Consider the following 24,826-nt stretch of genomic DNA (forward strand, 5'->3'; position numbering starts at 1 on the left):
GAGCGTCGTTTTGTGGAGCAGCGCTGGAAGTCAGAGGCAGGAGGTGGAGCGGTTTCGTCTTGCACGGAGCTTCGGTGGAGATGTCAAGTCATGCCTGACCGACAGGTGCTACGCTTGGTCATGCCTGGTCGGCAGGTGCTACGCACGAGAGATCCTCCAAGGGCTTCAAGCTGTGCCGGCTGGTGGTACGTGGCAGCATGGTGCTGAGGTGTATCAGTGGCGGCCGCGACGTGTACAGTTGTTTGCGCGTAGGGAGGAGGTGCCGTTGGGCGCCGTGGTAGCGTCGACGATAGCTGGACCGAGCAAGATTGATGCATCATTACAGTTCTGAAGATGGAACGGTAGCAGTTGGCGGCGGCGGCCTCTGAGAGCATGCTGGACCAATGTGTGCCCAGACCCGGCAAGTGGCTAGGTTGGGGTCTCAGGTCTTAGATGTTAGGCTTGGCTGTGATGTGTGTTTGGTATTAGGCCCAGGCTATCTGCGCCCCTTCATCAACTGGATAGGTGTAGCGACAGTTTGTTGCTTAGACGGCAGCTTTAGTCTTACTGTTGTATGACTTTGTAAGGTCTTGTGAGAATAATTAATAAAGTGGCCGTATGCATCGCCCAGATACAGAGGACGGGGTCATCCTCCTTTTCTAAAAAACAGTGTCCCTCCATAATTTAGACAGTCCTTTGATGCGCAGCATCTCCTTCTCTATCTCTTCAACCTCATCGGCAATCTTACTAGAGACCTTTATATGGCGTGAACCTCTGAAGATGTACCGGTGCAGGAAGCCTTCATCCTTGAGCTTAAGAGCCTCATACGAGTACTTATCAATTACATCCTCGACACGGTAGGCCAGCTTCCTTACATGTCCAATCCAACCCTTGATGACATTGTTGCTGAGTTGTGTTGTACCGAAATCTTGAATAATATCCTTCATCGTCGTCAGTTCTATGTCGATTATTTTGACCTTTGCCGGCAATTCCTTTAGAGCATCAACCTTCCTCGACAGCTTCTGTACGACAGCAGTGATAGCTTCATCCAAAACAACTGTCCCAATCTTTGACACAGCAATGAGTACCGCCTCCGCCATTCGCTTCTGAAAAATATCAACACCCAACAGGTTACGTAATCCATCATACAAGCAGCTGCGACCAAGTACAAGCAAGTAGTAGCACGGTAATAGCAGTAGATCAGTGCGAACCAAAGATGAAGGAAGTGCATGGAAAATCGCTAAGTAATTTTGGCAAGAAACATGAAGTACATAAATATGATACTATGCATTGCGGAAGTAGTATCAGACACCAATATCATATGCATGATATGAGTATATGACTCCCCATTACAACCAGCCTCAACTGTTAAATGTTTTGTAAACATGCAAATTTTAATGAAGAATAATATATTAGTAATTCTAAAAAAACAAAATCTATAAGACTATAAGTAAACTCCAATAAAGGAGCTTGGTGGAAAGAAGGAAAGACAGAAAAAGACTCCTCCCCGAGGTGACGTTATCTGTCGCCATGTTCCTTGTTTACTGAACTGCTTTTAGGAGATAGGTTTACCGTTGCAAATTCATGTGCTTCTTCATGGTGTAAATTAACTCATAAATTTATTGTGCTAGAATTGATCACTGATTAGTTGTGATCAGTCTCATCCGTCTAAGAGACTGATCCAGTGCTAGAAGTCTCATCCGTGTAATATTTTGGAATTCATATTCTCACAAAAAGATTCCAATAAAAGTTTTTGGACGTGGCTACCTGGCGCCCGAGCGCCCGCTCGCGGGATCGAGCGCTCTCCCCAAAAGGAAGGCGGGTTGTCACTTTCCAAAAAAAGCAAATCAGTTTCTCACACCACATCCCCACATCCACGTCATTCCGAAACCAACTAACATCCCAAAAGAAAACACTTGACGTATTCACGCTACTCAGGAAATCACTTACAATCTTGTCCCGCGTGCATTTATTTGGGTTTCAATTTTTTTTAAAAAGCTATAACTTTTGATTCGTGCATCGGAATTCACATCCGTTTTTATCATTGAGTTTCTCATGACGAGTACTTCGAAACTAGATCCCATATGGGTACATTTTGACAAACTTTTTTCATGGGCAACTTTGGGTTGTATTGAGGCAACTATAGTGCTATAAGAAAGCAACTTTTTTTTACTAGTATGACTACCTATCAACAAAAAATCCTTCTAAATTGGTTATTGCAACTACCAAATTGACTAGCTTCATCTTTAAGTTGTCTACCATAACTAGCAAGTATCCTAACTCTATGCCACTCCAAACTTTTTATCGAGGCAACTTTGGGTGCAATAGAGGCAACTTTAGTGCAATAGGAAAGCAACTTCATTTTTCCCTAGTAGGACTACGTATTAGGTTGGTTTATGGAAAAAAATGAGAAAACCACAATAAGGATGAGACACCTTTAGTGCTACAACATATAAGCAATTTCATTGCAATATGTGTATCAATGAATTTTGCTAACATTATCACACTTGCCTACCATGGTTAATCAGTTGCCTACAATGGATGGTCAGTTGCCTAGCATTGATGCCTAGTTGCCTACAAATATTATGAAGTTGCTTATTATTGCTTTTCTATGTTGCGTACAAAACACTATGAAGTTGCCTATTAGTGATGTTCAGTTGACTGCCATTACTATTTCATTTGCCTACAATATACTAAAAAGTTGCCCATTGATGGGGCTATTGGAGACAAAACAAGGAACTATGAGATTGTTATGCACTCGAGTATCACACAAAAAAGTTAGCAACTTTTGGGGTAACTACAGTGCATTCAACAAGCAACTCATGTGTGTTTTTCATCATTATATCTGGAGATTTCAATGATTTTTGATGACAACTCGTGTGAAAATTATGAACAACTTGTGCAGTTTTGTGGGCAACTGTCTGATCTAGACCCCTATGAAGCTTGTTATCACCCCCTATGCAACTTCTCATCCGCACCCACTTATGAAACTAGTCAACACTCGCGATCTGGATAGCCTACACTCGCGTGCTCAGTAGCGTTGGCTGTAAGACTCCCCAGAAAAGGAAGAACAGGGCTCTTATACCGTCCATCCCCACATAGTTTTCAAATTTAGAATCATGGTAGACAACTTAGCTGCAACAAAAACTTTTTGGCAGTGTAGGAAACTTAGGTGCCTTGATGGACAACTTTCATAGTATTTTGGCAATTGGGGATCACCCGTAGGCAACTTCATAGTGTTGTAGGTAACTTGGCTTCTGAGGCAGACAACTTAGAAGCCATGTTAGACAACATTCCATTGTACGGTAAGAAACTTTCACAGTATGGCAGACAACTAAACTATCTACAACTTAGTTTCCAATGTATGCAACTTAGCAACCTTGGTAACCACCTATTACACTACTGCACACACCTAGTTAGGAGGCTATTAGGCGAATTCACTAATAGACACGGTTCAGTTCATCTAGAGTTGCTCCTACTTAGCACTAAAGTTGCCTCATTTAGCATCGAAGTTGCTTTTGAAAAAAATCATCAGAACATATTCATATGGGATCTAGTTTTGAAGAGCTCGTCACGAGGAAGCCAACGGTGAAGACAGATCATAATTTCGATAAGCGGTTTGAAAGTTATAGGTTTTTGAATTTTCTTATACCAAAATTAATGCATGTACGTCATCATTGGCTTCTCATGGTTGGCCAGACGATGTGGAGAAAAATCAACATACTTTATTGTAGAATCTTTCCATATATAGAATGAGTGGGTGTGCAACTTTCTAAAACTGGGATCAATCTCTCTCATCAAGCGGTCTGTGAGCGTGCGCCCGGCTGAACGAATTAGCGCAGCTGCACGATTGAGTATTTAGGAAGGTTTTTTGGTCCTTATAGGGGCGACGCCTAGACCGATGACAGTGCTTCTTCTTTGAATCAGTCTTTCGGGCTCAATCCTACTCAAATTTGTCCGTCGAGACGATTTCCATTATTGGTTTCGTACAAAGCCTACTGAGCATAACCTGACCACTATCTTACCCACCATTGCAACATACAAGTTCCACCAATGGCTATAGCGCAAACAAAAGAACAAGGGTTGTTGAAAAGAAATAATCTTCCATATAACCCATATATATCTAAATAGTTTATTTGACAAAACCATCTATGGTATGTAGGAGTAGGACATCACAAATGATTTTTTAAATGCTTATGTGAGAAATTGTAATTGGGGTACGTAGGACTAGTACATCTCAACGATCTTTGTGAAAATACATACGCGAGAAGGCGTAATGGGCCAAATCTATATTTCAAGAATTAATACTCCCTCCTCCTCAAAATATAAGATGGAAGTTGCATGGTCTTTTATGCACAACTTTGATCATTAATATATCATCTCTAGCAGACTCCGCATTTTGCCGAACTGTAAACTGTGTTTGCAGTTTGCACGACGGTGCTTATGCAGGCTCAAAATTGCGGCGACAGAGCAGAAACTGTATCCAAACCCGTAAGAATTAAAAAAAAACTTGTTTCGCGCGAGAAATTTAAGCAAAGGCTCGCCGGAGCTCGCTCGCATAGATAGTTCTTCTTCGCATAGTTAGTTCTTCTTCACAAAAGTTCGTACACAGCATGAATATAATACATATAAGTTCTCCGGAGCTACAACGGGCCTACGCTACCGTACCACTACACAAAACTGGGCTCACCGGAGCTCGTGCGGTAGCTGCCCAACGGCGGTGCTCAGTCGGAATCGGAGGAGTTGAGGTCGATGTAGAGCTTCACCTGCTCCGCCTTAATCACTCGCAGGTCAGCCTCCTTGGACGCGTGCGCCTGCGACGCGGCGACACCCGTCTGGAGGAAGAGCCGCTCGTACTCGAGCTCGCGCCGGACGCGCTCTTCCATCTCCTCCTGCTCCCTCGCCGACCGCTCGAGGACGACGCGCTCGAGGAGCTCCTCCTGCCCCGGGGGGAGGTAGTCCTCGGGCCCGATGACGCCTCGGCGCGGCGGCGCATCGGGCACGGCGCGAGGCGAGATCTCCTCATCCGGCTCGCTCTTCACTGGAATGAGCCGCGAGCTCGATGCGCCCGATGAGCTCCCTGCGGACCAGTTGCCGGAGGAGGCGTGGCGGCGGCGGGCGAGCTCACGATCAAAGTCCTCAAGCTCGCGGCGGTCGAACGCCGGTGGCGGCCGGTACCGCTGTTGAGCCACCAACGCGCCCCCCCTCTTGCGTGCGGCGTCAGATCTGGCGCGGCGGCGGCACTCCGCCTCATCCCCAGAGCCGTCCATGGCTTTCGCAGGCTTGCGCGCGGTGGCCGGCAGCGAGAAATCGAGCGGCGCGGTGTGGAATGGGGTGGGTAATGGGGGGAAACACGGCTGCGGGGGGTAGGGTTTAGACCCGCATCTGCCCCGCAAACCCGCAGTTATACTGCTTCGAGGGTAATGTTTGCGGGATGCGGCAAAAAAATTGCGGGCCAGATGGGTATGCGGGCTCTGTTCTGGCCAGAAAATTAGGCCGAGCCCGTATACTCGCTAGAATTATGCGGGTTCGCGCATTATGCGGAGTCTGCTAGAGTTGCTCTAACAGCTCCAGAGTCTTAATAAACTGTATATTTAAACACATGTGGTGTTTAAACAGGGCTGCAGTCAGTGTGGGCCATTTAGTACATGTTAGTTTTAGATACAAAAATGTAAAAAAAATCTGCAAATTATTATCACAATAATACAAATAAAGTTCAACTATTCATGTGTTATAAATGTTGTACATAAAAATCTTCATATGATTTAAAAACCTTCATATGATTTATAAAAATATTTGTATAATACTAAAAAAATACAGTTCTAGTCACAGTTTTTAAATATTTTTTTAATTATTCAAACATTTAAGTAATTATACGCATACTTCTATAATTCATGAGTATGTTGTTTAAGAAAATATTTGCGTAAAGAAGAATCTATTGGTAATTCAAAATTTGAAATATTTATAGGAATATTCACTTGTGTATTATATTTACATCATAGAAATATTATGAATATAAGCCACGACTGGAATTATACACCAGTGAATATTCATAAATATACATTTATTTTGTGTGCAAAGAAATATTTGTGTACCATGAGGTTATTATTTATGTACCACAAATAAATAACCCACACATACAAATATTTGTGTACCACGAGGTAATTATTAATAACACATGAATATTCGAATCTAACATTTATATTATGACTATTATTAAATAGTTTTTGCATGTTTAACAAAATAACGTGTGTAAAATGGGTCACTGGCTGCAGCCACGACCAATTTAATTACCACAAGTTCTGTCGCGTCGACGGAGTGGCCAGCGCAACCTGCCAGCACACGTCTGTTGCTTGTTCGATTCCTGCCGCTTTCCATTTTACAAGCTAATAATTTTCGTTCTGTACTGACAGGCAGGGCCCACTAGTCATAGACACTTATATATTATTCAAGTAAATCATGTTTCATCGTTACAAGTGGGCCATGCCACGTCAGTCATATACGATCCACTTTGGCGTACTTTATGTCTACAGATGGGATTAGCATCGTATTTGCACGTGCGTATCAAATTTTAGAACCGGTTTGGCGTATTTTTCAAGCTCATACACTAAAGTGCACATTCGTGACAAGTTCAAGCACCACTACAATATGTTTGGATGTCTGTATTGGAGGCCTTCATGTTGAATTTGTTTGAGTTCCAAATCAGTTAGAATACAAATTTGGTTGTTTCGATGCCCAATGAATTGACATATGGAATCTTAGTGAAGTTTCAATACCCAATTTATAGCTGAAGAAGGACATGGCGTACATGGCAGCTTGATCCCTCTTCCAATGGCACCTCATACTGTCTCCCTTGAATTTATAGCTGAAGAAGGGGAGGGGATCTGAAGGGGAAGAAGGGCATCCACAGAAGGGGAAGAAGAAGAGGGCAGAGGTGATGGGTTTCGGCGTCCAGAATAAATGGGAGGGACATGAGGGCCGCTCCGGGCATGTGAGGAGATGGCCTGCCTGACGCAGCCGGAGATGGGCGGAATGGAAGGCCTGAGCCTGCCAGAGAGATCTGCAAACGCAGCGCTACTCTATTTGCCTCTTTGTTTTTTCATAGAAAAAGCAACTGCAAAGAAAAGAAAAATCTGGAAGAAGGACATTAATCAGGGCATCCAAATGGAACACCGGAAGAAAGTTGGGTCGTGGGACACTCCTATGGCATCCACAATACAACCTAGCATAACGACTTTAGGAAAGTCACGTGGCCCAGCTCAATCACAGGTTTCGCCTTTGACCGCTATGTCCTATTTGCTATAAACTTTGATGCTTAGGGCAACTCCAAGTCTCCAACGCAGTCCATCGAAGCGGACATCACCAAAGGTTCGGGGAGATGGATAGGGGTGAATGTCATCTAACCCCAAGCATGAAATTTAGATCGCTCGCAGTGGGCTAGGCAGACTGCGTGAAAAAAGAGACAAAGTGGGCCAGGAATTGCACATGGGCTGTGAAGGGACGTGGTCCAACTAATAGTGGGTCAGGAGGACTGTTCGGACACACCTATTCGAACCCCACGTTTGTTTTCAATTTATGGGATTTTAGACTTCCAGACCAGTCCACAGAAATTTTGGGACTCCCATTGGATAGCCAAAAGTGTCCGGACTGTCCGATGCAGACATTTAGGGGCGATTTATGGACCCCGCTTGAGTTGCCCTTAGGCGGTAGCTACACTGGTAGAACCGGATAATAGGGAAGTGAACATAAGAAGGGGTTGAACATTAGATCTGAAGTGAATTAGCCACTCTATTGCCCTGTCAAGGCTACCATTTTTATGTTAAAGTTTATAGCAATAAGTATGGAATGTGGTAATATATCTCGCTCTTGGTGTAGAATTGTGTGAAGGCGATACGAGCCACCGAACATGACTATGATCAGTATATATTATCTTTTACATATGAGTAGAATCCGATCTATTTCTACAATATTCATTCTAACTTGTATTGTGTCCTTGTTCTTAAGACTCTTCTTGGCCGTGTTATGTTGAGAGCACATCATATATTAGTATATAGAACACCTTTAAATTCACTTTAGCTTTTTGTTTCAATTTCAGCATTTTCTCACTTTGATAATTCAAATGTAGCTCATGAGCTTAATGAACGCTCGGTTATTCAACTCACTAAATTTGTAGCTCAAATCTTAATGAATAGATTCAATCACTGGTTTCAGCTTGTTAAATTAACGAGCTTAACAAGCTAGCTGACAAATTTCATGAGCAGATTGCTAATCTAATTTATTACAACACATCACATTCTTTTTTAATGTTAAGTGCCAACATTTCTTGGTACCTCAACCAACCAATTCCATCAATAGATCCGACCTAGCCTACAGGAGACAATAACTAGTACCTCCTGACGGGGTTATTTTCTTCCTTCATAAAAACACATGGTGGCTAAACCAAAAGAGGATAATGACTACTCACAAACGCTCATGAGCTTAACAAGCTCTAAAGGAATATTCCAATCGGATTTTTTCGTTCGTAAAGCTCAACGAGCTTAATGAGCCGAGCAGCTCATTAATCTTCCCCTCAGCCGTGGAGCTGAACTCCGGCGACTTCCTGAAGTTGACAACATCGCTGAAACTAACAGGAATGACGATCCATGTCGAATAATATAACGAGGGGGTGCTTAATTGGGCTAGTTAGGCCTTCTTCTATCTTGCCAGGCCGAAATAGGCATGCATAGGATGGGGATCCCTATTTGACACGCGCGAGCGTCAACCACACGAGCTTCCGCGCAGGGCGCGCGATCAGAATGGGCCGGCCAATTCAGTGGCGTCAAAACGAGCTGCTATTAATCCCCAAAAAGTGATGGGGCATCAAGGAATCGAACTCCACACCCAACGGCAAGTGTACAATAACACTTGAGCTGGTCACTGTTTGACCTATAAACGCCGCGCTAGTGTATAAGAACTAAAAGCGGCGGAAGAAAAAATCTCAAAAACTTTAGACCACTAAACATTTTTGTGATATATGTTGAACAATTCTTAAATACACATTGAACATTTTTGTGATATACACTGAACATTTTGTAAGTACACAATGAACATTGTTATAAATACGTTGAACATTTTCCTAGTATATGGTGAGCATTTTGTTAAATACGTGATTAATATTTTTGCAATACAGGACGGACATTTTTGTAAAGGCAAGGTGAACTTTTTTGTAGTATACGTTGAACATTTCCTTAATATATGATGAACATTTTTGTAATACACGGTGAACTTTTTATATAACACCAAAAAATGAGAAGAAAAAGGAAAAATGAAATAAATGAAAATATAAAAACAAAAGGTAAGAAAGGAACAAAAAACCCATAACAAAACCACTGAAAACCGGACAAAACACTGAAAAACCGGAAGGAAAACAGCATGGAAGAAAAACAAAATAAAATCATGAAACAGCGAGTGAAAGCAGCAGGGCAGGAATAAACAGGCGAATCCCGAACGTGGGCCGGCCCAACCAGACGCTAGCCTTAGCAAAGGCACAACGTTTGGACGCTAACGAACGTCATATAGGATCCACCGTCCAGGTGTTGCGCTTGCGCTGAGGGCGTGTTTGGATCCCTGCGTTGCATGTGGCTCGCGCCCACCATGCAAATTTTGGGTCGTTTGGTAAGCTGCATGGGCCCTTCAGCCTGGCCCGATGGGTGCAAAAAGGGGCTTCTCTGCCAGGCTGAGGGATACGCAGGATTCGAGCGTATCTCAGATGCAGGCTCGCTTGCTCGCTCGTCTCCCTTCCGTTTCCTCCCAAGCGCCGCCGCCACTCCTCCCTGCCTCCCAAAGAGCCCGTCGACCGGGCCTCCCCGCGGCTCAATCTCACCCCACCGCCGGCCGCCGGCCTCCACGCGCCTCCACGACGGCGAGCGCCTCCACAACCCGCTGACTCTCCTCTGATTCCACGCCACGCCGAACTCCCTTCTGCGCTCAACCGCTGGCCATGGACGCCACTACAGCTTCGTCGAAGTCCAACCGTCGAGGAAGAACGCCGCCACCATCAGGACTCGCAAACGCCGCTTCTCAACAAGGGTCGCCGCCGTCCTCAACCAAGCGCCGCCGCCGCACGCCAGATCCTGCCTCCTGTGCCGCCGGGAGCAAGGATCCCACCGCCCGGAGCTGCCGAGAGCCGGATCCCGTTGCCCCGCGCTGCTGCGTGCTCCTTCTTCCGCATCAATTTCAGCGGCACTCGGACAAATCTGCACCTCGTGCAGCGATATGATGCAAGTTCACCAAACATCCATCTCGATGGAACTTTGCATCACCTCAAACTGGCCCTGCTCACCCAGGATGCTCCATGCAACGCAGCCAAAAGCCACCCGGGCAACCAAATACGCCGTGAAGCGCTGGAGCGAGTACCGCGAAACAGGCCAGCCCACTTCGAGCGTTAGAGCAGTGCCAGGCAAGCCGGTTTTGGGAACCTTCTAGAAGGCTCACTCAACCGTTCTTTTTTCTGGTTGTCTTTCTTTTACCGGTTTTCTGGTTTTACCTCTTTTCCTTTTTTTCCTTTTTTCTTTTCTGTTTTTGTTTTTGTTTTTTTTCTTTACTTTTATTTATCCTTTTTCGTTTTTACTTTTATCCTTTGTTTTCAATTTTTTTGAAATTCCTAATTGTGTTCATGATTTCAAAATTTGATCACAGTTTTCAAATTTGATTCACTTTAAAAAAATCATAATTTAAAAATTTGTTCATCGATATCACGAAAATGTTCAATGTGTATTTAATTTTTTAGTATATATCACAAAAATGATCAGTGTGTAGTTAAAAATTGTTCAGCGTATATTACTCAAAATGTTCAATGTATATTTAAAATTTGTTCATCGTATATCACAGAAATGTTCAGTGTGTCTAAAATATTTTTCAGTGTATATAACAAAATTGTTAAATGTGTAGTGACAAATTGTTCAACGTGTATTATAAAATATTCAATATATACTCCCTCCATCCCAAAATTCTTGTCTTAAATTTTTGTAAATACAGATGTATCAAGTCATGTTTTAGTATTAGATACATCTGTATCTAGACTAATCTAAGACAAGAATTTTGGGATGGAGGGAGTATTTAAAATTTGTTTATCATACATAAAAAAATCAATAAATGTTTGAAATTTCTTAATCATATTCATTTTTAAATAATTCTTCACGTTTTAAAAGTTTGTTTGAGTTTTGAAACTTGTTCAAAAAAACATTATTCAAATTTTTAACGAAGATTTAAAAACGGATCTGCCGATGCACATAGTACTTCAACCGTGGCGATGTACTTTAAGACATACCTAGTCCCCAGTTGTAGTGGCTGGCAACACTGTTATCCAGCGTTAAGTGGAGGGTTCGACAGTGGTAGTTTTTACGTGACAGTTGTTGTTACGTTCGCTCCTCTCCCGGGAATGGGCCGACTTGTTTGGGCGAATCATTCAGCGAACCATGCGCGATAGCTCCTCCGTTTGACGCTAACGAGCGTCAAACAGGAGCTCTCGCATGGGATGCCATATGCTCGTGAATACAGAAACTAACTGGAAGGCTTAAGCCTAGTGGATTAGAGTATCTCATCAGTATCACATACTTCATAAGGTGTGCACACGCACCAAACACCACAATCCCTATTTGACGTATTAAGCGTCATAATGTTGTCATTTCGCCCAGACGAGGGAGAGCTAGCGATGTAAATGGGTTTGTCCATTTTAGATAGCGAATATACTATAACATCCTGTTATGAGAACCTTGAAGAAGGTCCTGATCATTTTTCTGTATTTTCTTTCCAAGTTAATTTTTTGGTTTGCGTTTATTTTTCTTTTACTATCAAATTTAAAAAATTGTTCAAAATTTTTAAGAATGTTTGCAGATTTTAAAGAAAACACATTTTTTCTGAACAAATTCACTGTATTTATAAAAACTATACACAAATTCGGAAACATACTGGAGTTTATGAAAAAAGTTCAAAACTTATAAATACGTTTGATTTTTTACAAAATGTTCACAAATTTTAAAAATGCTCGCATTTTACAATTGTTCCTTTTTTTATCTTTGTTCTCATATAATTTTGGAAAGTTGGAACAAGATGTTCGCTTTTCTTATTTTTGGCTTTTCGATTTTTGCTAGGTTTTCCCAAGGTTTTGACTGGAAAAAGTAACTTTTTGTTTAGTTTTTTCGGGAAGTATTTCTTTTTCACGAGAAGTATAACATGTGCTTCTACGAGAAGTAATGCTTCCCGACAATGGAGAATCACTGTTGTGCTTCTCGAAAAGGGAAAACACAGTATGTGCTTCCTCTAAAAGTACAACCGTGCTTCCTGAAAAGGAAAAAAAAGCACAATTGTGCTTCTTCAAAAAAGGGAAAAGCATAACACGAGCTTCCATGGGAGGCACAAGCGTGCTTCCCAACAAGGGAAAAGCACAAGTGTGCTTCCTTCAAAAAGGTAAAAGCAAAGGTTGTGCTTCATGAAAAGGGAAAAAAAACACAAACTATGCTTCCCGAGAAGGGAAAAGCACATCTAGACTTCCCAAAAAATGTGAAAAGGCACAACTGTGCTTCCGGTTCTTTTTGTTTTTCTAGATTTACGGTTTCTTTTTTCCCTTTTTCTTTTCTTTCTTTTTCGCTTTTGATTTTGTTGTTTCTAGCTTTTTTTTTGTTTTTCCCTTTTTTTTTGTCAAAACCTATTAATATGAGATCTAGTTTTGAATATCTCGATGCAAGAAATCCTATGATGAAATCGGTTCATGATTTGGATGCATGATTCCAGAGTTAAAACATTAAATAAATGAATCTAAGAATAAGAGAAAAACTCTCAGGTTGCGATAAGTGGTGCACTGGACATATCAGCAACAGAATACGTTGGACAGTCCTGTGCAACGAGTGCCCTTTAATTTGTGATTTTGACCAAATAGTGTCTTACCGGTAGGAGGCGCACACTCCCACTCCCTTTGGTTAGTTTTCTGATCAGCCGACCCGTTCTTTTTCCTCAATGATTTTTGGAACCTTCTTGCTGGTTCCCCAAGGTTCTTCTGGCCGGGATTCTCTAATTTTCGGGACTGTGTTTTGTTCCTTCTTTTTCTTTTTCTTTTTCTTGTTAATTCAAGGTTATTTTTCAAATTTGTGACCTTTATTTTGGTTTTGTGATTTTTTACTAGTTGCGACCTTTCTTTGGAATCCATGAACACTTTTTCTTATCCAGGATGTTTTTGAATTCATGAACGTTTTTCAAATTCACAAGCATTTCTTTGAATCTATGAACAATTTCCAAATTCCTGAACTAAATTTCAATTTAGTGAGCATTTTTCAAAATCCATGAACATTTTCAAAATTCCTTTCGCCCCCTAAAACATCAAACCAATGAGCGAATGATGATGGAAGAAAATTAGTGAAGAGGGGCTGAGCTAGTAATTTAGTGGGTCGTGGCGGGGCGACGCCTATCTTCTGTTGCACCAACTTGTGCATAAGGCGCTGAATCAGAGCAACCCACACGCACTGCTTATACCACTAGAAATGGGAAGGTTGAAGGATAAAAAAAATGAAAGGTTGAAAGCAAAAATGACGAGAAGTGCACCTAATCCCACATCCTTTTTATGGTTAAATTATGCTTGGTTCCTCAACATGTTCCTATCACTACTAGAATGGCCTACTTTGGCGAGTGCCCGAGACACTCGGCGAAGGATGGAAAAAACTCGGCAACGCCTTTTCCGAGAACAGTTCTCGACGAAACACATTCGGCATACACCCCTCAGGCAAACATAACTTTGTTGAGTACCGTCTGTCAAGCACTCGACATGCTTATTGACTCGATCCAAATGGCGCAATCAGATCTTTGCCGAGTTCTATTGGCAAACACCTTCCTATTTGCCAAGTGTCAACTCTCGGCTTACCTACCACCACCAACTCCATAGGTGTTGCCACGTGTCACCCTTTGTCGAGAGCTGCCGCCAAGATCTAGGTAGTATATATACTGCCTCGACCGTATAAAACACATGTGGGTGTAACTACAGCTAGTTTGTACAGAGAACTCCTCCGGACCATGTCGTCACCATGGTACATTTAATCATCTCTCTCTCTCTCTCTCTCTCTCTCTCTCTCTCTCTCTCTCTCTCTAAAGAATCACCTCTTGAGTGATTTATGTCGAGGATAAAAAGACCGGTCTCTCGCAATTGTACGATACTTGCGCGGGATATGCTTGGCCGTTGGGTACGCTCTGATCACAAGGGCTAGACATGATTTTACCCGGGTTCGATCTCCCACATGCCGGGAAATAGTCCTACTCCTATTTGGATTGGATTATATCTTTATAAATTATACCAATCTATCAAGAAATTAATTACAGTCTTACACGTGTTGCAGTCTTATATGTACCCAAGTGTAAGATTTTTCTTGATAATTATGTAGCAACATTTGTATAACAACGTTCAAGAAAGACTATCCTAATCACCATTCATTCAAGAAAAAAGAATACCACAACGTGAAAAAGACTATATCCCAGTCTACATCTGTAAGTCCTCTGGGAGAGAAAACATAGCGAGTACAAAAAAAAGAATACTGGACGTCTCAACAATTTTCAGATGTGATTAATTTACCAAAAAATATTGAACATAACTAAATTTATGAGTATTCAACCATAATTAAAGGCATACCTACTGGAGACTTGACCTGGAATCTTGTAGGTGTCCTGGAAACTCAAACTAGCTAGAACATCTAGTGAGATTGATGTCCAATGAGGCAATCAAACCCTGCATAAAAAATATATACAAGAAGACGCTTTAATTATCGAAGATTTGTTTTCATAACTATGCTAACCTGGAGTGAATAAAAATAAATTTTATTTCAAATAACACCTAGGATAAAAAAACAAGCAGTTTTTTACATGCAAACAGAACAAGCAGTTCAACTCACTAGCTACATACACCCATGAATACAAATTGATGTATTTTGTTTCATGCCAATATGCCTTTGACCTTATTGGTCTTTTAGTACATACTTTATGTGAAAAAATTAATGTTCTTATGTTTTTTATTCAAAAGTAATTGCTTATGGCTATAATATTGTATCATATAAAGTATAATGTTTTGGTTAACGGGTTGCCCCAACAACAACAGAACACCTTGTATTTTAAGAGAAGAGGATATGTCTGAGGGTGACTGTTTTTTCCTTCAAGGTTCACAAAAAAGTTATATATTTAGACCACTTTGTTGGAACATCTTTGATGTCGTTTCAATAATGTTTTCGTGATTTTTTAAACCATTTGGACCACCGAAACATTTAACTAATCCCATAGATCAATGTCATACTTCTCTCTATGATCTATCGTACATATTATACCCAGAAATAAATATGAGCCCTCCATTTACGTAAATCAGATGGACATAATTGTTTGGTACTCCGATATAGGTACCCCGGAGTACCACGCGCAAAAGTTCCAGAGTGCCTTGATTTCAAGGGTAAATTGGAAATCTAGGCTTGTAATTTACGTTGTACTAAATGAGGGTGTTGTTTAGTTACCTACTAATTACAAGATACATGATATGTTCGCATCTTATTCTCCAGTATTTACGGGATGTGATGAATATCCATTGTGCGAACCAGCCGGAGATTTCGGACATGAATCACATGATTCATCAGGAGGACTCAACTATGAATTAGAAATGCAGAACATGGAAGAAAAGCAATGCGGTGAACGTTGATTAGTAATTGCTAACGATGCAACAGCTTGCTCGACAACATCTGGGAAGATCAGCGGGACATTCGGTGGCCTTGCCAGCTACCAAGGTTAAAATTAAGTGTACATGTATGTGTGTTGTGTAGCCAGTAGTAGATCAGGGAGCCCAGCTAGTGCTCGAGCGGGACATCGGGAGGATTTAGATCCAGAGAGAAAGAAAGAAAAGGTACACTTGCATTAGCGATCCAAAAAGTCTGAATTAAGTACCCTTTCGAACAAAGGGTTAGATTTAACTAGTAGTCCTAACACTGCATAGTTTTTTTTTTGCGAGGGAAAAAAAGCATAACACTCCTTAGTTAGTACTACCAGGTGTACCTTAAAAAATCTAAAAGAAATTACCTGTCCCATATGATAATTTCAAGGGTAATAAGTGACATATTAGGATAATCTTTTCCATTGTGTGAGATGTTCATCTTTCTGTTGGATGAGAAACTTTTCCTCTAGTGTCCATGTTGGATGAATATACAAATCTTTTGCGTTGTGTAAAAGAAGTAAGCATACAAATAATATAGCTGGATGAACTCTTGGTGCAGAGCTAAGCAAAGCTGGGACGGGAAGCAACATTGAAATAGGAGTACAAATTCGGAGGAAAATCAAGGTTGAACTCTAGCTACATCGATCTCAACTACTCAAAGATGTTTAGAAGGGGTAAATGGATACCTGAACAATATCATAGAAGCAAGAAGAAGAAACGCTAACCTGTAAGAGACGGACGGATGCAAGTGCTTGTGAGAGAGGACAGTTGGGCGATGTGAGACTTGATCTGCTAGATCTGAATTCAGAGGAGTATATGTATATGTTCGCAGCAGTGAACCAATTCTCTGCTGTCCAGCTCATCTTCTTTATTTTAGCTTGAGTACCATCAGTCCATATCCCATGTGTGAGTTGATCGATCGACGTGCACGGTGCATTTGGGGTCTTCGATTTTACTAATCTCTACTAGTAGTGGTACTTCGCATTTGAAGACTACTACCTCGGTTTTGGTTTATTGGTCCCATTGTATTTTGTGTCAAATTTTGACCATAGGTTTAACTAACAAAATGTTAATGCATATGCTGTAAAAATAATATCATTGAAAACTATGTTCAAATATGAATTCAACGATATAATGTTTGGTGGATTCATTAATATTTTGTTAGTTAATTTTTTTATCAAAATTTGGCATAGAATGTAAAGGGTACCAATAGGACAGAGGAAGTACTAGTAGTAGTACTTTGTATTTGAAGACTAGTACTTCCTCTCTGGGTAAAGAAATACAAGAGCGTTTAGACCACTAAACACTGCTCTTACATTTCTTTATAGAGGGAGTACATGCTAATTCATTGGAGGGCTACTTGCACACGTTACTTATGATCACCTCTTTAGTTGTGCTTGTAATTGTCCTATGTGTGAATCGATTGACGTGCATTCGAGCCGTGGATTTTAATCACTGCTAGTAGTAGTACTTCACCTTTGACTAACAACTACTTGTACAAACCAATTAATTAATTATCGGTAATGTTATCTGACGAGCCGTGGATTTTAATCTCTGCTAGTAGTACTACTACTACTTCACGATGACATTTTTTTTGAGAATCCATGTTGAACCTTTTATATGGTAAACTTTACTCTTGAAGAAAGTTCTTCTCTCTAAACATGAACACTGAACAATTGGCAAATAGTTTAATTTAGAGTTGAAATGCATGTAAGTGAACAACAATGTCATAGTTTGATCTTGCCACACGTCATCGTGACAAGGGCGTATGCATGTGCCATGCATATATATATGATCTATCCTGATTTAGTAAGGCTGGTTCGATGCTGTCAAAAAATATGCTTTGTTAAGGATGACCGAGGGACTTCACAGGTCCTCCGGATCTCACCCTATTGACTTTGGGCAGATTTCTCGAGAGAGAAAAACTAATCTTGATCCATTTAGTGCACGTAACGGCACCAAGCTCACATGCATGGCTTTAATTAGTTGGTGTTTCGAGGTCAAACCAGCCGTGCTAGTGACAGTGCGTCGTTTGCAAAATGGGGCAGCTTAAACAGTGTCTACGCTACGTGTACCAAGAAAAAGCAACTCTATGCATCGTGTATACACTAAATGTTACGTTGCCCATAGTATCTTAAGTTAGTACCATTTCATATAATATTAGCGTATGATATTACTTCCATCGGGGTTTCTTGATCCCCTTCATATTTTGTATTCAACTTTGACCGTAGATTTGACTAACAAATTATAAGTTGCATGTCACATAACTTATATTGTTGCACTCATATTTGAAAGAGGTTTTCAATGATACTATTTTTAGGGTATATAACTTATTTATTGATAATGAAATCAAATATCAAAGTTTGATCCAGGGCCGGTCCTGAGATTTTGGGGGCCCGGGGCGAAATCAAAACTGGGGGCCCTTAGTATAAACAACATAGTAATAATAATAGATATATGCATATATGAAATGTTATGAATAAACACTTAAATGCATCAAAGACAATATACATATGAAATACTTATACATGGTAACTCAAAAGAAAATCAATCCTCGACGCGAAGATTGATTATGATGGGGTCGATGTCAATCTAATCCAATAATTTTTCTCAATCCATAACGTTGCCAACCATTTAAACTCTCTTACTTATTGTTTCAAATAATTATATATCTGCAAAGCTTTTTTCAGCCAAAGCGACCGTTATATGCCTATAAATAAGATGATAATCAACAGAGGCATTAGGATAAAAAGGGCTTCCGTGACATGTTAGAAAATCAGATAGTACACCATATGACGGAGTTAATTTATAATCTTTAAATCAGAACCAAAAAATCAGAACATGATGTCCATCAATACTAGTACATTGTGCATGTGCACTTGTTGGAATAATTGTACGATCAGGGCCACTTACATTTTTATCAGTTATATTGATATCAACAGCTTCCTCTTGTTAAGATTCAAAATGCCCATCAATTTGATTCTTTTCCTCCACAAAATCGCCGGTGGAAATACAACGTTGGCATCAAAGGCTCATCGGTACTAGCTATGCACTGCATTACCTTGAGTAGTTGGGCTTGTGTACGCATATGAACATACCTTCATCTCAATAGTGACGGAGATGGCACGTCCAGTTTGATGAGATATTTACCGCAAAAAACAAAGATGGTGTATATTAACAACATTTGCAATTGATCTGTAAATGATGATTTGTCCAAGGACTTGGGGAGTCATCGATACTGCACCATTTGCTGAAGAGTTTGATCTAGCTATTGACTATTATTGTATGTCTTGAGGTCGTTGAACCTTCTACGATCAAGATTACTCTTGGACGAGTGTTTCTGTAAAAAATATGAACAATGAACACTTCAGACATAGTTTATAGTGCTGAAATGTGTATTTTATTTTCTTCTTGAAATGCATTAAAATGAATAATTTTAAAATTACTATGAGGATAATTCAGCTGAGATGCATGTAAGTATCGAGAGGCATTGTTGCATTGAGACCAAAGCCTAATTTGTGTTGACAAGAAAAAGTGTGGATGCAACTTCATTAATTGGATTGGTTTATGCAGATTGCGCCACAATACATTCACAAGGCCTCGATCGGTAGGAGCACCCTTTAGTACCGGGTCTGTTGTCGCCATTGACTATGATCTTGCCACATGTATACGGACAAGAGTTTGTTGAGTAAAAATTTCTGCATCATTTTGTCTTACATTTTGTAGTAATCACCAACAAGTATTGATCATGTTGAACATTTTTTTAGAGAATCCATGTTGAACATTTTATATGGTAAACTTTACTCTTGAAGAAAGTCCTTCTCTCAAAACATTAACACTGAACAATTTGCAAATAGTTTAATTTAGAGTTGAAATGCATGTAAGTGAACAACAACGTCATACTTTGATCTTGCCACACGTCATCGTGACAAGGGCATATGCATGTACCATGTAGATATATGATCTATTTTGATTTAGTAAGGCTGGTTCGATGCTGTCAAAAAATATGCTTTGTTAAGGATGACCGAGGGACTTCACAGGTCCAACGGATCTCACGCTATTGACTTTGGGAAGATTTCTGGAGAGAGAGAAACTTATCTTGATTCATTTAATGCATGTAAACGGCACCAAGCTCACATGCATGGCTTTAATTATTTGGTGTTTCGAGGTCAAACCAGCCGCTAAGTTTGCAAGATGGGGCAGTTTATACAGTGTCTACGCTATGTGCACCAAGAAAAAGCAACTCTATGCATCATGTATACCCTGAGTGTTACGTTGCCTATACACTAGTAGAAAAAGGGCCTATTGTCCCGATTCGTGAGGGCCTTCTGTCCCGGTTTGTGAACCGGGACTAAAAGGTCGTTACTAATGCCCTTGGCCTTTAGTTCCAGTTCTTACACGAACCGGGACAGAAGGTCCTCCACGTGGCCGCTGCGGCCAGCCCAGGACGGAGGGCCTTTGGTCACCAACCGGGACCAATAGGCATCCACGCGCAGCATCTGGTTGGAGCTGAGGTTTTTGTTTTTTTAAAGGGGCTGATTTAGGGGTTTTGGGGGTTAATTTAGGTTGTTATTAGGTAGCTATTAGAGAGAAGTGTCCTCTCTTGTATATTCGTGCTTGGTTTACCAACGCTACGTACTGCTATGCCTAAACATGGCTTAGATTGAAGTGAAGGCAACATGTGGTGCATGTCGAAAGTAATACTAATCCTAACTTGATCAAGTTTGGATTGTACTACTTTCGACATGCACCACATGCATGTTGCCTTCACTTCAATCCAATCCATGTTCATTTCACCCGCTGATATATAATAACTCTTCATGCGCGCATCATGCATCATCATATATAATAACAAGTCCTACTAATCATCATCATACAACTTCTACTCGTTATTAATAACAAGTCATACGATCATCATCCTCATAGTCATCGAACCAACCCTACTTAATTGTTCTTAGCACATGATCATCAGTATTAGGTAGGACCGAAATACCCTCTTTAAGATAAAATAGCATAAAACAATATAGACCCTGACTCTCCATTATGGAGAATGGAGATCATCCTGTCTCCAATTCTTGCGCTTCGCTTCCTTTTGCTTCCAAGAACCTCCTTGCGACTGTCCATACATTTTTTCCATTCTTTGATTTGCATGTCTCCACTTGTTTTAGAAATCCGGTATGGACAGTTGAGATTCGTAGGATGACCTGGTTGTATGTTCAAAACATCAAGCCTACCATTCTGATACATCAAATGAGGCACACAATCCTCTGGGATTATCTGTTGAAAAACATAGTAATAACTTCATAGTTAGCAATGATGTACTAGTTTTAGAAGTATGCAAAATATACACGGATGTCGTAATAGTAAGCAATCTTACCAGGGTATCTCCATAGTAGTTACCGTAGTTCAACACGTGCACTAGTGGCACGTATTGACCATAATGTGGAGGAGTTTTACAATAGATATTGTAATTCTCATGATCAGTACAAAATCCGACCAGATGAGTTTTCTCCTTATAAGTTAACTCAGAGCCATCGGTGTAGTAGGTTCTATCTACCATGTTCCGCACATTGTTTGAACAATCAAAATAAGCTGTCAATGAAAATAAGCTGTCAACTATTTTGAAATGAACAATATAAATTAGCTAATAACTATGTTTGAGAAACTCACATAGCGGTAGAATTGGAGGCGTATCAACAAGGACCCAAATGTCCATATTGTCTTGCTCGATGTCAGGATCACCAAGATCCATGGTGATAAGCATACCCTCATCAAAACCATACATCTTGCAAAATGCTTCCCAATTTTTTCAACCAAAATGGGTTACGCTCTCAGAATTATACAGATTTACTTCAAAATCTATATCATGATGGGTCCTTAGGTGAATTTTCTTTAATTCCATACTTTCATGGTCTTCAAAACCCATCCTCTCCAAGACGTAGCGTCTTGCATGGCATGGGATAAGCTAGCCGAATTGTAAAAGATGAAAAGTACACGTTGAAATAGTTGAAGTCGTGCTTAATTACGAAAAAATAACACTTGTCGTCGTTGCGTACCGTTTCAACATCAAAGGTCTCCTCCAGCTTAATACTGAAGCGCCGATCTTCATCCAGGTGAGGCCTGTCGCACTGACCTCGGTCGTCGTGGCACCAGTCGCACTCGCCCGGGAGACTTTCGTCGTCCGAGTACGACATTTCCTATGTTCAGAATTCAAATATTAAACGTCTACAATTAAATAAATGTACTAGAAAACTTAATTTAGATCATTATTATTCATCACGGGTTGACTATCGGTTTGTCGAGTCTTTTCTTGAAAACTCTCAGCTCACATGGTGTATACATTCGACCGTTGGTGATGGTCGCTCCTCCATTTGTCCCCGAGTGCATTACACCAAAATGTCTAGCACACTGGAACAAAGGAGAAGCGACCCCCACGACAACAGTCGGGATTCTTCGTCCTCTCATATATATATATATATATATATGGTGGAACTCTCCCTCACTGATTCCTCTCTGACATTTGCGACCGTCAGTGATGGTAGCTCCTCCTTTCGTTCTCGAGTGCATTACACCAAATTGTCTAGCACACGGGAACGAAGGAGAAGCTGCCCCCACGACAATAGTCGGGATTCTTCGTCCTCTCGTATATGGTGGAGACTCGATAGACTTGCAGTCAACCCGAAATATCATTTAATTATCTTTCTAAAAGAGGATTTGGCTGGTCTCACCTCGATGTCAGAGGGGGCGGTGACGGGGACGACGACGAGGATGATGGAGGGGCTAGGGGCTCCTAGATTTCTGCGAAAACAAAAACCCTATAAGCTATGAACTAATCATAGTGCTCTCCAATTTTAGCATTCAAAGTAGGAGTAGTTTTCCACTTTGAGCATTCAATAAGCAAAATCAAATCACAAAATAAAGTAGATTCAAATTAGGATGCATTCAATTATAAGCAAAACTACATCATCTCCATGCGTCCGTACATCGTCGAATATTATCACTAATACACCTCGAATACTATCATACATATAGCATTGCTAGTACAGCTAGAACAGTAGTGCCCGACGGGTATCGGCGCAGGCGGTGGACACCCAAAGGGACGGAACCATCACAGGAACATAGCTCCAGTGAGATCCCTGGAGAACCTGCCAGGTATTGTCGAACCTGCCCTCCAACGCAACCATGTAGCGACGGACGTGCTGGTCCTCCTCGCTGACACGGTGACGTACCACCTCCGCGGTGTCCGGAAGCCTCGGCACTGTCACTGGCCCACGCGACCGCCACCAAACAAGGATTGGGTCAACGACGGGCTGGCTCCTCACCAACCTACGCCCATCGGAAGGTAGCACCTCCCAAAACCAGCCCGGCGGAGCCCAGTCCCGGACATGGCCCCTCTGATCAAGTCGGCCTCCTCCGCCGAGTCGACGACGAGGATGCGGGATAGGCATCGTCGACGTCGATGCGGGAATAATTTCTTTAACTAAAAAAACAAACTAGTTCTATTAATTTCCTTGCTAAAAATAAACTACTTCTATAGTAGAATAAACTAGTTTTGTTAAATCAACTAGTTCAACTACTAATTAAGCACTTACTATAAATAAAATAAAGTAGTTTTATTAATTAATCGACTAGTTCAACTACTAAGCACTTACTATAAATAAATAAAATAAAGTAGTTCTTACTAAAAATAAACTAGTTCTATATATAGTAAAATTTAATAAAATAGTTTTATTAATTAATCAACTAGTTCAACTACTAAGCACTTACTATAAATATATAAAATAAAGTAGTTCTTACTAAAAATAAACTACTTCTATATATAGTAAAATTTAATAAAATAGTTTTATTAAATCAACTAGTTCAACTACTAAGCACTAACCTAAAATCGATATCTACTAATAATTAACCTCAATAAAAAATTAATACATATATGAAAAAAACGTATATAAACAAAAAAATTATATGAACATTATATTCATACATACATAGCCACATCCATTCATCATATAGCTACCACATACATATATATATGAAAAAATGCAATGAACAAAAAAATAATAGAAATTATATGAAAAAAATAAACAGAGCCGTAGCGTGGCGGCGGCTCACATCGGGCGACGGAGGGCGGCGGTGGCGGAGGGCGACGGCGACCGCGGCGGGCCGGGGGCGGAGGGCGACGGCGACGGTGACGTACGGGCGACACGGCTCGGGGGCGCGCGGCGGAGGGCGACGGCGACGGCGGGGGGGGGGGGGGGGGGGCGGAGGACGATGGCGACGGGCAACGGCGTGGGCTCGGGGGCACGGGCGACGGCGGCGGGGCAGCCTGGCGGCGTAGATCGAGCTCGCGGCGTCGTCGGGCGGGGGGAAACTGGCGATGGAAATCTGAAAATTTCCTAAGTGCTGGCTTATATGGCAAAGGCTTTGGTCCCGGTTCGACGCATAAACCGGGACCAATGCCACCTTTAGTCCCGGTTGGTGGCACCAACCGGGACCAAAGGCCTCTTTTCACCAGCCCAAAGGGCGGGAAGCAGAGGGCTTTGGTCCCGGTTGGTGGCACCAACCGGGACTAAAGGGTGGGCATTGGTTCCGGTTGGTGCCACCAACCGGGACCAAAGGGGAGCATTGGTTCCGGTTGGAGCCACCAACCGGGACTAATGTGCTGGCGCGGTGCGGTGGGAAGTTTAGTCCCACCTCGCTAGCTGAGAGAGCTCCGGACCTGTTTATAAGCTGCATTGCAGCTCAGGTGCTGAGCTCCTCTCTAATATGCAGGCATTACATGCCTACCCTTGTCACTGCCATGTTGGGCCTATTGGGCCTGCGGGTCTGCATCCTGGCCCATGTGCAGATGGGTTTCTAGTCGTATGCAGGCCGTATGGCCCATTAGGCGGCATTTTTTTATTTTTTCCAGTATTTTTTTTGTTTTTTGAATTATTTATTTTCTTTTGATTTTTTCTTTATTTTTAATTTTTTTTGCTTTTAGCTCAGAATAATTATAAACTTTCTGTTACTCCATTAGTTTCCAAATTTGAATAGTTTAAATTTTAATTCTTTACGAAAATACTAGAGGTTTATAAAAGCTTTTTAGTTGATTCCTTTTGCTATTAGAGTTTATAAAAGCATTTCAAATGAACTCTGAAAAGG

The 24,826-nt window shown here is 41.3% G+C and overlaps 1 long non-coding RNA gene across 1 annotated transcript; it reads right to left on the reverse strand.

The window, feature by feature from the left end:
• Positions 1-426: 426 nt before the first annotated feature.
• Positions 427-16,495, reverse strand: LOC120973866 (uncharacterized). Its single transcript, XR_012200163.1, has 3 exons — positions 16,411-16,495; positions 14,630-14,725; positions 427-1,085 (listed from the first exon to the last, which is right to left on the reverse strand). It is a non-coding gene; the product is annotated as an uncharacterized lncRNA (long non-coding RNA).
• Positions 16,496-24,826: the final 8,331 nt, after the last annotated feature.

This window comes from Aegilops tauschii, chromosome 1, assembly GCF_002575655.3.
Source record: "Aegilops tauschii subsp. strangulata cultivar AL8/78 chromosome 1, Aet v6.0, whole genome shotgun sequence".
Taxonomy (NCBI): Eukaryota; Viridiplantae; Streptophyta; class Magnoliopsida; order Poales; family Poaceae; genus Aegilops; species Aegilops tauschii.